The sequence below is a fragment of the Vulpes vulpes genome, chromosome 1 (assembly GCF_048418805.1).
Source record: "Vulpes vulpes isolate BD-2025 chromosome 1, VulVul3, whole genome shotgun sequence".
Lineage (NCBI taxonomy): Eukaryota > Metazoa > Chordata > Mammalia > Carnivora > Canidae > Vulpes > Vulpes vulpes.
Window position 1 is genome coordinate 110,654,264 of NC_132780.1, and position 14,707 is coordinate 110,668,970.

Sequence of the window (14,707 nt, forward strand, 5' to 3'; positions counted from 1 at the left end):
GATTTTTTTTTTTTTACCTGAAATTTTTCCTTTAGTAAATTTTATGGTGCCGCTGTGGAGACAAACTCAGTCATTGTTTGTATGTTGGGAAATGTCTTTATTTTGCCTTAATTGTTGAAGTACATTTTCAATGGATATAATGTCACTTGGTGTCACAATTTCCTTTCAGATCTAATGATGTTTAAGCATTTTCTTCTGGCTTCCATAGCTTCCATCGAAAAGTCAGCCATCAGTCTTCTTGTTACTTTGAAGGGAATGTGTCTCTTTTTCATTTTGATTCTTTTCAGGTTTTCTTCTTTGTCTTAAATTCTCAGCACTTTGTATCCAATGCACCTAAATGTGGTTGTCATTGTTTTAATATTTCTAAGTGTTCCTTCTTCTTGAATTTATGCATGGATATCTTTGATCAGTTTTGGAAAATTCTCTGTTGTCTCTACAATAGTGGCTCTTTTCTGGTCCCTTTCTATCCCTCTGGAACTTCAATTATAAATAATATTGCTTTTTTTTCTGTGTACCACATGTCTCATATTTTATTCTGTTCTTTTCACTCTTTTCCTCTTCTTTTGTGTTTCGGTTTGGGCTATTTATTTTTTTAAGAGCTGGTATTTGAATTAAAAATTCTGTGTTCTACGTGCTGTTAAACTTATTCAATTAATTCTTCAGTTTAGATAATATATTATTGTATTTTTTCAATTCTAGAATACCCATTTGATTTTTTTTAGCAATTTCAATTCTCCATTAGAATTCTTAATCTTTTAATTCATTTTCTTCTATTTTTCAATGTAATAATCTTAATTATTTTAAAATCCTTTTCTGCTAATTACCACACTTGAATTATCTGTGGCTATGCTTCTATTATTCGATTTTTTCCCTTCTGATTATCAATAACATCTTCCATTCTCTTCTCATATTAGTAATTTTGAATTGTATTATAGAATTTGGGAACCCAAAACAAAGCAAAAAAATGATAGAATGCTCAGATACAATCCTTTACCATCGGGGCTCCTCTCTTCCTCTGGTAGGCAGACAGGTAGGAATTGAGATGGGGTGTGATCGGGTTGCAACTATTAGTAAACTTTAGTAAATAACACTATTCACCTCTGATTTGTCCCTGTTCTTTGCAAAGGGCATCTTTGGGCTTTCAGTGGGAGAGCACAGAAGCTCCCATCTCCTCAGCATTAACAGTTCTGCTCTTCAGAGGTTTTGAGCCTACATTGTAGACTTCCATTTCACATAGGTTCAGAATCTGGCAAACAGCTTAAGGAAAAGAACTATTGTGCATTCATTGCAAACCCCTATTTCTAGTGGGACTTTGTCTCCTAGGCGCTCCAGACTAGAAAAAAAAAAAGTTTTTCTCTTTTTCTGGTTCAAGCCACATAAGCCTTTCCTACCATCTCAGACCTTAAGGGAATAAATCTTGGATTTGGCACTTTTCTGTTTTCTAATCCATTATTCCAGTCCTACACATTCACCCAAAGTTCTACTGTTTTCTCTTTTCCCCAGTAGAGTCCTGCTTGGCCCAAATCCAGTCTTCAGCCTGTACCCACAATGGGCAAATGCTCCCGGGGAAGCAAACAGCTGGTGATTATAAGCTTACTTAGGAATTTTAGTTTATCTAATTTCTGTACATCTATCACTCTTCAGTGCGCTGAATGATGTTTGCTATGTACCTATTTCTTTTTTCTTCTTGCTACAGTGTGGCTGTTAGCCTGCTATGACCTTTACATTCTATCAAAAATGGAATGTCCTTCTTAGAGGTATGAAGAGTTAGAAATTTTGGAGCCAGGAAGGACTTTGGCATTTACCTAGTACAGCCACCTTATTGGACAGCTACCTTGCCTTATCTAGAAAAATAGATGCTCAGAATGGTAAAATGATTTATTCAAGGCCCCAAACTAATGAGGCTAGAAAGTAGATCTGAATTAAGTCTGGAGGTGGGTCTCCTGACCCTAAGTCCAGTATTCAAGAGGACAGGATGGGGAGAAAGAGACAGAAAGAGAATATACCATGGAAAGGACTTTAGCTGGAAGGGAGTGCAATTTTGGAGTCTCCGCCATAGCAGTCCAAGTGATCAGCCTGCAAAAATTCATGCTGGAAAACCTAGCTGAGTTCTTACAAGTCAATCATAAAATCAAATACATGCTTCTTTCTTTTTTTTCCCTACCTTGTTTGGAAACAGGATTTAGAATAGAGAGCCAATGATAAGAGCTCGTATACAAAAGGTTACTGATGAGGCACACAGTGTGGTGATGTGGACAATAGGAAGGGCTGATATCAAAAAGATGAGAGTATTACCCTTGACAAGGGGCTATTGATACTGAGGAATTTCAGGGTGTCGTAGGTGTTCTGGGCTCAGAAATCTCTCTGCTCCACAGAGTAACGGAGACAAAGACTGTGTCCGTGTCCTTTGAAAACATAAAATGTAAATGTTTCTCTCTTTTTCTTTGTAGGCAGAGTTTATCACTATCACCTTCTTTCCTCTTCCATTGTCTAGCTAGGCAAGGTCTGAAAGGCAGGGAAGAGAAACTGCAGAATTAATGATGAAGTAGGACTCTGCAACTGAGAGCTCAGAGACTCATCCCTTCCCAAGATGCTCCTCACTCGTCCACCAACACCAGCCAGCTACTGTGGTCAGCCCTCATCTCACACACAGGCTAGAGAGAAGCATCTGAATTTGCAGAAAGTCAAAATAATGTGATTTTTATGTTTAATCTCTAATATGGTAGTAGTATATTTAAGGGATATGGCACTTCATCCTATCTTATTTTAAATTTTAAAATTTATTTCATTTTTTAAAAAGTTTAAGTAATCTGTACACACAACGTGGGACTTGAACTCATGACCCTGAGATCAAGAGTTGCATACTCTCCCAACTGAGCCAGCCAGGCACCGCTATCCTATTCTTGATCGAAATGCTTTATCTCCACATTATGACTAGAAGTGGTGTTGCTAAGCAATTTAACAATGTAAACAAGGGGGTGGGGTTCAGCATCAATGGGGAGTAGTATGTTCAAACTATTTAGAGGAACAAGCTGCATTTAATGATATTATCACATTATTGTCTATATGCAAATGTGTGCTATTTGTAAATGAATCACGTCTTTTCATTAAGGAAGGACATGTTATTTATCATCCTTGTAGCAATTTCTGTGACAAAGAAATCCCCACTTATTTAAGATTATCCACTATTGATAATAGCTAACATTTTTAGTGCTTACTATATACCGGGCATTTTCCTAAGCAAAGAAGACTTTACATAAGCTGTTGCGTTTAATCTTTACAGTGGTTGTGTTAGGTAGGTACTACTCTTCTTCCTTGTAACAAGTGGGGAAACTGCTACTTAGCATGGGTGAGTAACCTGCCCAAGGTCCTATCATAAAAGATAGAGCATGCTTCAGTATGATCCAAAAGGTCATGTGCTAACGATTTTGTGCTTGTTAGAATGGTCTTTCCATGGCTTCACACTAAGTGGTGCAAATCTTTCTTTTTCAGTGATGGTCAACTATTGGCTTTGTTCTCGAACGACTCCGTTCCTTCTTTCTGCTCTGCTCAGCCAGTCCCCTTAGGAACCAGTCTCCCCCCCTTCCCCCCTAGTTAATGGTGGTCAGGCCGAGCTGCCTAAAACATTAAACAGGGCAAGAAGAGTTTTTGAAAGCACGACTGCCCTGCTGTCTTGTCTGCAGCCAGCCCCTTGCTGGGTTCTAGCACACCCCTGGCTAAGTGCATCGCCTAAGGTACTGTGCTTCAGTGTTCCTTATCCAGAAAACCGGAACCAGAGTCCCCACATTGCAAGGTTGCTGGGGGAATGAAGTGCTGTATGTAAAGTGCAGACACAGGGTCATATTTGACAAATAGGAGTTCCTTTTCTTTCCTGTTTCTATCATGTCTGCCCCCTTATGGAAGGATATCTGTCCTCAAAGTTAGTACCTTGTCTAGGAGATTTCTGAGCACCGTTGTTGAGATCCAGGCTTTGCACATAACCAGGAGAAGTTTGTAGGATGATTATTGTGAGTCATCCTCCCTCCCACCCGCCCTCCCGTCCCCAACAGAGAAATCCCACGGGAACACACCCAAGAAGTAGAATTTAGGATTCCTTCCCTTCATCTGGAGTCATCTGCAGTTGAACAGCCCTCCCTGCAATGGGGGGAGTTTTTCTGCTGTGATAAATTAGTCTTCGTGACAAACTCCAGGTGACTGACCTCCAGGTGGAGCTGCATGAAAGAGAGACAGAAGGGAAAAGAGAAAAAACCAGGTTGGTGCCCCAAAGAAGCAAGTAGCCTGAGAAAGACATAAGAGAATACAAAGATGGCCCAAGGTCCTTCATGGATTTGCAGGGAAGAGGGTGACATGTGAACTGATTCAGCCAGTTTGATGCCATAGGAATTGGGAGAGATGGCCTATGTGCTCAGCTGGCCCGAGGGTTGGGGGGTGGGGGGATGCAAGAGAAATGAGACGCCGTCTAAGGAGCTGGCAATCCTGGTGACAGTGTTTGGAAGTGGCAGTGCACGGACTGGAGGAAGGACAGGGAAAGACGAATCACATTCCCTGGTCCAGGACATGGATTCACAGGCAAGGGGAAGGCTGTTACTGTCTTGCTGCTCCTCTATTCCAGGCACTAAAATAGAGGAATGAAATAGATTTGCTCATCCCATTCAATCCTAAAAAGCATGAACACATTTTGATGGTGAAGAAATAGAAGAACAAAGAGGTTAAACCTGCCCAGGATCCAACAGCAAGTGAGCTATGGGATTTCAACGTAGACCTGTCTGCGTACGACAGCCATGCTCTCAGAAGGCCTGGAGCCCCTTGCTGACTGCATGGCTAAGCCCTTCTACTTCCCCAGGCCTCAGTTTCCTCATGGGTGGATGGAGATAGTAGTAAGGCTGTTCTAGAATTGTTTGGGAGTGAGGCTTTGCTCGAACCCCTTACCCTGGCTATAGGCCCCTCACTTTAGTTTCGGATGATTGGTCATCTTTGTACTCTAATCCTACTCCAGGTGGACTAAGTTCAGACCAGGTGGACACTGACTCATGGGAGGGATGGAAGGAGAGAGTGGCAGGTCCCGGAACTACCTCAATTTTGTCTTGTCTGTCTGGAAGCCTGATGACCTGGTGAGACTGTACCTCAGCCTTACAGTAATTTCCAACCCTCTTTCCTCCTTGTTTTTTGAGCTGAATTGAGCTTCTGTTACCTGCAGCCAATAGACAGATCCATGCCCAGAACAAATACTTTCCTCGTGGACTTAGTGTGAGGAATCGGGAGATGAGGAAAGTTATAAGGGGGAAATGGCTGAGACCGTAGCTATTTATCTTAGCGAGTAGAAGAGCAATTTGGCCTTTATAATTGGGTCCGAAGATTTTCAGTGTATGGAATGCTTCACTATGTCAAAAGGGATTTGCACACATTTCACTTTTGCCCTTCCTGCCAGGAGGAAACAAAGGGGCTTGTGGTCATGTCAGACTAACGACTCGCAGCCCTCAAGCCCTCAGTGTTGGGACAGAGTGGCTCCAGGCTGGTCATCTGGGAGCCACTTTAAATCAGGTTCCCACTGGCTCGGGATTGTACCCCGGAGAATCTTCTAGAAGGCGTTATAGATAGCCTGGCCGAATGACTGAACACCTGACTGGCCACGCCGCCGTCACTGGGGGGGATTTGGTTCAAGGGCACTGACTGGTCAAGCTTCTCCAAACTGCCCAGGCTCATAAACACAGCCTGGGAATACAAAGTCACTCCTTTTAAGAAAAAATACATAAATTTCACACTGGACGTGTTAAGACTGGGTTATTTAGTATTACAAATGCTTTGCCTCTGGGTGGATGATTCAGTAGGTTTGAGGCACTGGTCAGACAGCTTCCTTCCCCTGGGGTGAGTCGTATTTATCACGAAGTTGCATGCTGCTTGGGCCCCCCCAGGGGGCTCGGTGGTTTAGCGCCTGCTTTCAGTCCAGGGCCTGATCCTGGGGTCCCGGGATCGAGTTCCATGTCTGGCTCCCTGCAGGGGGCCTGCTTCTCCCTCTGCCCATGTCTCTCTCTCTCTGTCTCTCTCATGAATAAATAAATAAAATCTTTATAAAAAAAAAAGTTGCATGTTGCTTTATATGTCACGGGCCTCAGGGCTCCAGGTCCTCTTGCTTCTGGATCATCTCGAAAGCTCTCGAACAGAGGCAAGGCCGTCTTGACCGGCTTCGCTCCCCTGACCACCTCCACGTGCAGCCCATGTTCTCGTGCTTTCTCTGCAGATGGCATCAATTTGCTCTCCACCAGCCAGTCAGGCAGCCAAGGGAGCAATGTTTTCTTAGCGAGTGTCCCCGCGTGGCTGCTTTATTACCTTGCTCCCACCATGTAAATCACCAGGCGGAGGGTGGCCTTTGGGCGAACCTCATTCCGAGTCTCAATTGACTGGTGCAAAGATGGTCCGTATATCTTCCTGCTGCTTTTCACGAATCTTACTTTTCTCAGCTTTGGCCCGTTAGGATCAGCTGTGATCCTTTAAAATAAAGTGCCTTTTGTTTGCGTTACTATTCCCCACCCCCTTCTCTGCAATAAAGCAGCAGGTCAGTGTTTACTCTCTTTGGGGGAATTTTGGAAAAGGTTCACGGGAGGGGACCTGGTGCCATATACATACTCTGCTGACCTTTAAGTCATCCGATTTCTCAGAAAAGGATGCTGAAACCTGCTTTGTAGTTGGTGTCCTTTGACTGCCAGTGTCTTCAGAAAAAGAAACTGCACCATAATCTGATATCAGTGGATGCCACTGTAGGCAGCGCACAGAGATCTTTTTTGGGAGCAGCCTTCTCCACAGTGGGTGGAGGGGGTGGGAAGTGGCATCTTCCCAGTTGCCTGCTCCGTTACCTGAATCTTGGTGGCACAGGCCGGGTAGGATCTACCCAGACCTGGTATCTAGTTACAACTGCACCGGATGGGTTAAGCCGAGATTTTTATGAATTCAACATTGAATGTCTACCAAGCTTGTGAATGTTAAAATATATGCAAGTATCACCGTTTACCTTTACCCAGTATTTACGGTATGCCAGACATGAATCTTATCTAATCCTCTGAGTCACCCCTGAAGTCATAATACCGGCGACAATTTATTGAGCCCTCACTATGTGCCAGCAATTATTCCAAGTAGCATCCAGGCACACATTTTCTCACTGAATCTTCCCCCAAAAATTCTATGATGTGGGTACAGTCTTCCAAGCCAGGCTCTCAATGAGGAAACTGAGCCACCCAGAGAGGCTAGGTAACCTGCTCAAGGTCATACAGCTGGCAAATGGTGAAGCTGGGATTCACACCCGGGGGTCTGATCTTGAGTTCCATGTGGCCAGCTACAACCACCAACCACCTGTGCACAAGATCCATGGTGAACCAGTGAAGATTTCCAGGCCCTTCTGTGCCGAAGGGAGGAGTCGCTACTTCCACTGGGGCAGGACTTCATTGCTGACAGATTCTGCTGATTTCTTGCTGTGGCCTCTCTGCTGTTCTTGCCACAGGCAACCTGTGCTGGGATGGTGGTGGCTCTCGTTGGGGCCATGGGACGACCTGAAGATTCCTCTCCAGCTCTGCTAATGTTATTCTTCAGATTTCCCTTTAAATACAGCCTTTGTCTGTTGATTTCTACAGAGATTGGCTCTTCCAATATTTCCTGCAGTGTACCCACCTCTAATTGCCAAGAAATGCCTCTCTCTGGGATTGTTTACATGGTTCTGTGGCGCTGTCTGCTCAGACTTTGCCCTCCATGCCCTGTCTGTGTTCCTCTCCTCTATTAGCATTCTCTGCCACATGAAGGCAGCATGGGAAAAAAGCCACATTTCTCTGTTTTTGCTAGGAAGAAACATTGTAATATTGGGGTTTCAGCTAAAAAGTGACTGTCCCTTGAGCACCTCTATGATGCCATGAAAGCTCCCCTCAGCAATAATAGCTCAGGAGTGTTCTGATTAATTTTAAGTACTTTATATCCAGTATCAAGTAGGTTACCTAAAAATAGGAGTCCTGCCCTCTATGTTGAGACAGAGCAATAAAGAAGAACGGACCTACACTTTGGAGCCAAACAAACCCAGCTCTGCCTTTCAGTTCCAGCATGTGCCACCTGTGTGGCCTTTGACCACTTGCTGAAACTCTCTGAGCTTTTTCTTCCAAAAAAAAAAAAAAATGCAGATAACACTTCAGAGAACTTTCAGAGGATCAAAAATGATAGTAGGTATGGTGTTTCTGGCAGAGACTAGATATGCAATTGTTTTTCTTTTCTTTCATCAAATTTCCTGAGAGTATTTCTGCCAGTATTTGGCCATTACACTTAACCTCTCTGGAACTCATTTTTAAAATGAGGTATTAGAATAAACTGATTGTCAAAGCCTCTTCTAGCTCTAAGTGTCTCTGTATCAATCTGTGTAAATGTGCCGAGTGCTTCCCTATGTATCTCATGCCGTCCTCTTAATGACCCTGTGAGTCAGGTCCGGTTATAATTCACATTTTGCTGATGAGGAAACTGAGGCTGGGCAGAATGAGTAAATGGTCAGGGTTACTTAAGGAGCAGTCAGCTGGGAAATGAGGATTTGAACCCAGAGTCTACACACCAGCTCAATGTGCTGAACTGCAGGGCTCAGGGTCAAAGGCAATAGACCCTTGAAACCTGGCTTCTCTGGAGCTGCTCTCAAGGCTCGTGAGCATTCACACCATGCCCCACCTGCACCATGTGGGGTGGGCTGTGTCCTGCCCAGTGGGTGCATCAACAGCGCATAAATCCAGAAAGACAGGAATTTCATGGGACGCCTGGGTGGCTCAGCGGTTGAGTGTCTGCCTTCAGCTCAGGTCGTGATCCCAGGTCCCAGGATCGAGTCCTGCACTGGGTTCCCTGCATGGAGCCTGCTTCTCCCTCTGCCTGTGTCTCTGCCTCTCTCTCTCTCTCTCTCTCTGTGTGTGTGTGTGTGTGTCTCATGAATAAATAAATAAAATCTTTAAAAAAAAATAGGAATTTCATTGGAAGGACACAAGATGACAAGGAGTTCCTGACTCGCTGACTGATGGACCAGATGGCTCGCCAGCCACCTAACCGAGCTGGGCAGATGCTATACAGGGTGACCCTGGACACCGAATGAGACCTCTGGCGAGCATGTCTGCGTCACCCCTTGGGGACACCAGGGCTCTCTCTGTAGCCGCCACGCTATCCTATCTAATTTCTGGCCCAGGCTATGCTGTGGATTTAGCAACCAGCTAAATGTGAGGGCCTGGAAGGTCTGATATTTCTGTGTCATCAGAAAGAAGGACAAGCCATTCACAAACACGTGAAGGCTACCAAGTGTTTAAGCTAATCTGTACACCCCAGTACGTGGATATTCGGGCCTGCTTTACCCGCATTTAAACGTTCTGCTCCTTGCTGATCTCAAATGCACTTTTAAAGAGTAACCATATTCAACTTTCCCATGTAAACTGCCTAAAACACGAGGTGCTCACTCCTGGCAATGTTCCTGATGGATCTTTCAGGAACCGACACCAGAGTTACAAGTATCGGTTGGTAGAAAGCTAACACCGCTTTCGGGGCCTCCTTACCTTTTCTTTCCTTCTGCCTCTACCTTGGGTTGTGGTTTAGTGATGCTACAGATACATTCAGGTGCTTAGGTGATTCTCATGCGCTATTTTCTTTAGCTTATTGAATAAAAACTCACCCATCAGCAGTGTTTCAGATCCAGTTGGATTTTTATTTCTCTTTAAAACCTTAACAACGGGATCCCTGGGTGGCGCAGCGGTTTGGCGCCTGCCTTTGGCCCAGGGCCTGATCCTGGAGACCCGGGATCGAATCCCACGTCGGGCTCCCGGTGCATGGAGCCTGCTTCTCCCTCTGCCTGTGTCTCTGCCTCTCTTTCTCTCTCTCTCTCTGTGTGACTATCAGAAATAAAATAAATAAATAAATAAAAATAAATAAATAAAACCTTAACAACCACCAGGAAAATTGGGTAGTAAGACCACGAGTGGCAGCCGACATCTTTCATCAAAGAAACTCAAAATACTTTTCAAACACTCATCAAACCCCACCACACTGTGGACCGATTGTGTGCTGCATTTTTTTCTTTAAAAAAAAAAAAATCAATGCAAGCAAGTAGGTGACAGATGTGCACAGCAGAGGAAAATGAAAACTTCTTGAGGAAACAAATTTGAGTTCTCAAGTAGCAAGGACAGCTACTCGTTCTTAATAAAATGATATTCTGGTCCCTGATCACATTCAACTGCTCTCTATACATATAGAGCTGTTGATCCAATCTTCCTTTCTATGAGCAGAATTCTCCTGGCACGGGCAGGAACATTTGCTTCTGGCTTTAGTTGCAATCAGACATGGTAAGGCTGTGGCCTACGGGGAAACCTTAACGGTTTCTAAGATAAGAAGGAAGTTGCAGACTTTCCGAGTATCCCACCCCATGTACCTGGCATACTAGGGACTGAAGGATCCCAAGCCAGGTTAAGTCCCTGGAAATAACCAGGACCTGTGAAATGAGAGTTGGGGCGTAGGCCTGGCTCAGAGCTTTGAGGTCATACAAGGAACTGGGATGCAGAGAAACATGAATTCAACTTGCCGCTCCCATTACTGCTCATCCTCTCACAAAGAAAGCTAAATCGCTAAGCCTGACATTGCAGAGTCCTTTTCCCAGAAATCCTCTGACTCACCCAAGCAGAACTACTGCCCTTAGAGTACTGTTGGCTAGGAAATTGCTAGTATTTTTGATTATCCTTAAGTCTGGCTTAATTGTTCCAATCTTCAGACATCAAATCACGCCTCCTGGTAGCTTATGGTTTCCTTGCCTACTGGATTCAATATCTTGGATATTTTTCCTCCTCAATGATTAGTATCTGCATCTTGTGCAATATTATCACCATATGAATGTTGTTGCTATTATTATTAATTATTATTAGTGTCCTTGTAACTATAGTAGTTTAACCAACGATCTTAAAGAACTAGGTGCCGTATACAATAATAATAATACCTTCTCTTTTTAAAATGCTTTCACAACTTGTATCTCGGATCTTGGATTCATTTCTTTATTTGCTCATTTATTCACTCATTCAGCTAAGAGACTTCTATGGTCTCACTGGGGATAAAACAATAATTAAAATGTGGCTCCTGGTTTCAAGGAGCTGACAGTGTAGAGGGGAGACCAGACATGCAAACAGATGCAGAGAAGACAAGTGCTGTGCTTGAGTTGATCTTCAAATCAGTTTATTTACCCACGAGAAAAAAAGGAAAAGAGCAAAAAGACCTCCTCAAGGTCACACAGCTAGTTACTTGAAGAATAAAAGTTAAAATGCAGGCTTTCTGGTTATTAAGCCATGACCTTTTTGATGATTCTGCAATTTGGTTTCCTTTAGAGCAGTGGTTCTCAAAATAACTTGGCCATGGTCTCCAAAAGCCAGCGCTATTGGCACTGTCTGAGAACTTGCTAGAAATGCAAATTCTTAGACTCCACCCATGACTACTGAGTCTGAAATTCTGGATGTAGGGCCCAGGCACCTATATTTCAGTGAGTCCTCTGGGTGATTCTGATGCTCTGAGGTCTGGGAACCACTGCTCTAAATCAGGGCTTCTCAACTTCTATGTGCATAGGACTCATCTGGGGATCTTGTTAAAAATGTAGCTTTTGATTCCATAGGTCTGGGGAGGGGTTTTTGAGTCTGCATTTCTACCAAACTCACAGGCTATGCTTATGCTTCCATCCTTGCTTGAGTAGCGAAAATACAAAGAGAATTAACACCAACCGAGAACACTGATTAAGCCCAGCTGATGAGTAATGCTGGATGTCAAGTGAATTCAATAAAATTCTTCCTGTCATCTAGGTCATCTTGGAGCTTAAACACTAGCAGAGACAATGTTCAGATAGATAAACTTCCAGGGCACAAAAGCTATTAAATAACAACTAAATGTGTGAGTGTGTGTGAGTGAGTACGCTCACACGCGTGCAGGGATGCACATGCATGTACACACAGAGAATGGGAAAATATTTAAGGAGACAGTGCTACATAGTCAAGACACATCTCTTACTGAGGGATCCTTTGGATATACAGGTTTTGCAACCAAACACAATCAAGAACCAGGAGGCCAGAAACATTTCTGTGAGTAAAATATCACAAAGTCCATCCTTTTTATGGACAATTTGTCCTTTAAATAATTAGAGTTTTTTTTCATTTTAGACAAAATCCTAACACAGTCACACTAAAAGCAGGTGTGAAAGAGTAAATTGGATAGGCAGGGTCAAGATGCCATGGGCAGGCATTCTGGCAGTAAAATAGTGCCAATTGGCAAGAGGGAAAATGTGTGTGTGTGTGTGTGTGTGTGTGTGTACATAAACAGATTGAAAACCATTTAATATAGAGGAAACACATGAGCAAACATTAATAAAGAGCATTGTATAGAAAGCAGAAAGTAATAATCACAGAAACATGCAGAAAATATTAAAATTACAAAACGTTCAAGATATTTGGAAAGCATGTAAAACATTTTAGATAGTCTTCCCAAAAAAATGGTAGGGTAGCTAGATTTAGCAAGCAAAAATGTTTTATTTGGCAATCCTAAAAAATGGCTAGAAATAAGAGGGCTTGGTATTCTCTGGGAATTTCATTGATATGGGTTTCCAGGTTTTTTGAAATGCCTGTTAAGCATTGTTGTAAGGGGAAGTTGTTGGGGTAGGGGTCGCTTGATATATGAGCTGTAGGGTAGTTGTGTTTGGGTAAGGGAAGTCCCAGGTAAACTTATTCTGGGCCCTTCCATCGGTTGAGAAGAGCATTATCTGGGGGTGTTTGAGTGGCTCAGTTAAGTGTCTACCTTTAGCTCAAGTCATGATCCCAGGGTCCTGGTATCGGATTCTGTGTCGGGCTCCCTGCTAAGTGGGAAGCCTGCTTCTCCCTATGCCTTCTGCCTACTGCTCCCCCTGCTTGTGCTCTCTTTCTCCGTCAAATAAATAAATAAAATCTTTAAAAAAAAAAAAAAAAAGAGAAGGGCATTATCTGTCAGGATTGCTCCCAGCTGCAAGCAATGAAGACCAACAAAAGGTTGCTTATACGGGAAAGGATTATTATACTGGTTTCATTCCAGGGAAAATCAGAATTGTCAGTCCAAGGCTGGCATGAACCAGCAATGTCATCAAGGGTCCAGATTCTTTTAATCTTACTATTTCATCAAACTTAACATTGTACATGGCTGCTGTATTTCCAGACACCAAGTCTAGGTCTTAGGCCCTAAGAAGAAGGGGAAACGAGGGGCCCCTGGTGGGTTAGTCGGTTGAGCGCCCAACTCTTGGTTTTGGCTCAGGTCATGATCTGGGGTCATGAGGTTGAGTCAGGCTCTCCACTTGGTGGGGAGTCTGCTTCAGGATTCTCTCTTCCTCTCCCTCTGTTCCTCTCTGTATGCTTACTCTTTCCCTCTCTCTGTCAAATAAATAAATAAATCTTAAAAAGAAATAAACGAAGGGGTAGAGAAAACCAAGGTTAAAGGGATTAAGAGCGCACCAGCTGAAATGGCCTCTGGAAAGTTCCTGTGAGTTATACCCAGTGAATTTTTCCTTAAGGGTCTTAGTCAGAACTAGATCATATGGCCATTTCTAATTGCTGGGAGTCTGGAAAGTTGTTTTATTTTTATTTTTTAAAAATATGTTATTTATTTATTCATGAGAGACACACACACAGAGAAGCAGAGATACAGGCAGAGGGAGAAGCAGGCTCCCTGTGGGAAACCCGATGCAGGACTTGATCCCAGGACTCTGGGATCATGCCCTGAGCTGAAGGCAGACACTCAACCACTGAGCCTCCCAGGCATCCCTGGAAAGTTGTAAATTGGACACATACACCTTGAATAAATTCAAGGTTCATTTGGTAAGGAAAAAGGGGAAGAATGAATTAATATTGGGTGGGCAATTAGCAAGTGTGTGTCTTTTTTTTTTTTTTTTTTTTTTTTTGAGTGTAGCTGACACAGAATGTTACATTAGTTTCTGGCATATGTCATAGGGCTTAACAACTCTACGCCCACCTACCATCTGCCACCACACCACACTGCTCCAGTATCATTGACAATATTCCCTGTGCTGTACCTTTATTTCCATGACTTACTCATTCCCTAACTGCAAGGCTGTATCTCCCACTCTCTCCACTCATTTTGCCCATCCCCCCAACCCTTCCCCTCTGGCAGCCATCAGTTTGTTGTCTATTTATAGATATATTCTGTTTTTTGTTTATTTGCTCATTTGGCTTTTTTTTAAAATATATTCCACAGATAAGCTCATATGGTATTTGTCTTTCTCTGTCTCACGTATCTCACTTAGCATGATAACCTTAGGTTCATCCATGTTGCTGCCAATGGTAATATCTCATCCTTTTTTTTTTTTTTTTTGGCTGAATTACACACACACACACACACACACCACATCTTCTTTATCCATTCATCTATTGACGGAGCTATGTGCATCTTAAGAAATTTTTGGAGAAGGTGGTATTTCAAGAGTAGATGAGGGAAAAAGAGAAAGGATGAGTGAATGATGGGGGAATCCCAAAGAGGTTTGAAAGCATGAGTGAAGAGCTTGTATGATATTGGATATTCATAAAAACTATTACATGACCTCTAGGAGGGGTCAAATTGTCCACTTCAAAGACCTGGAACATTTTATTTTGCTTGATTCTCTGTACCTCAACTCTTTTGGAAAATGAGCTGAGTGACAAGTTTTACGTATTTA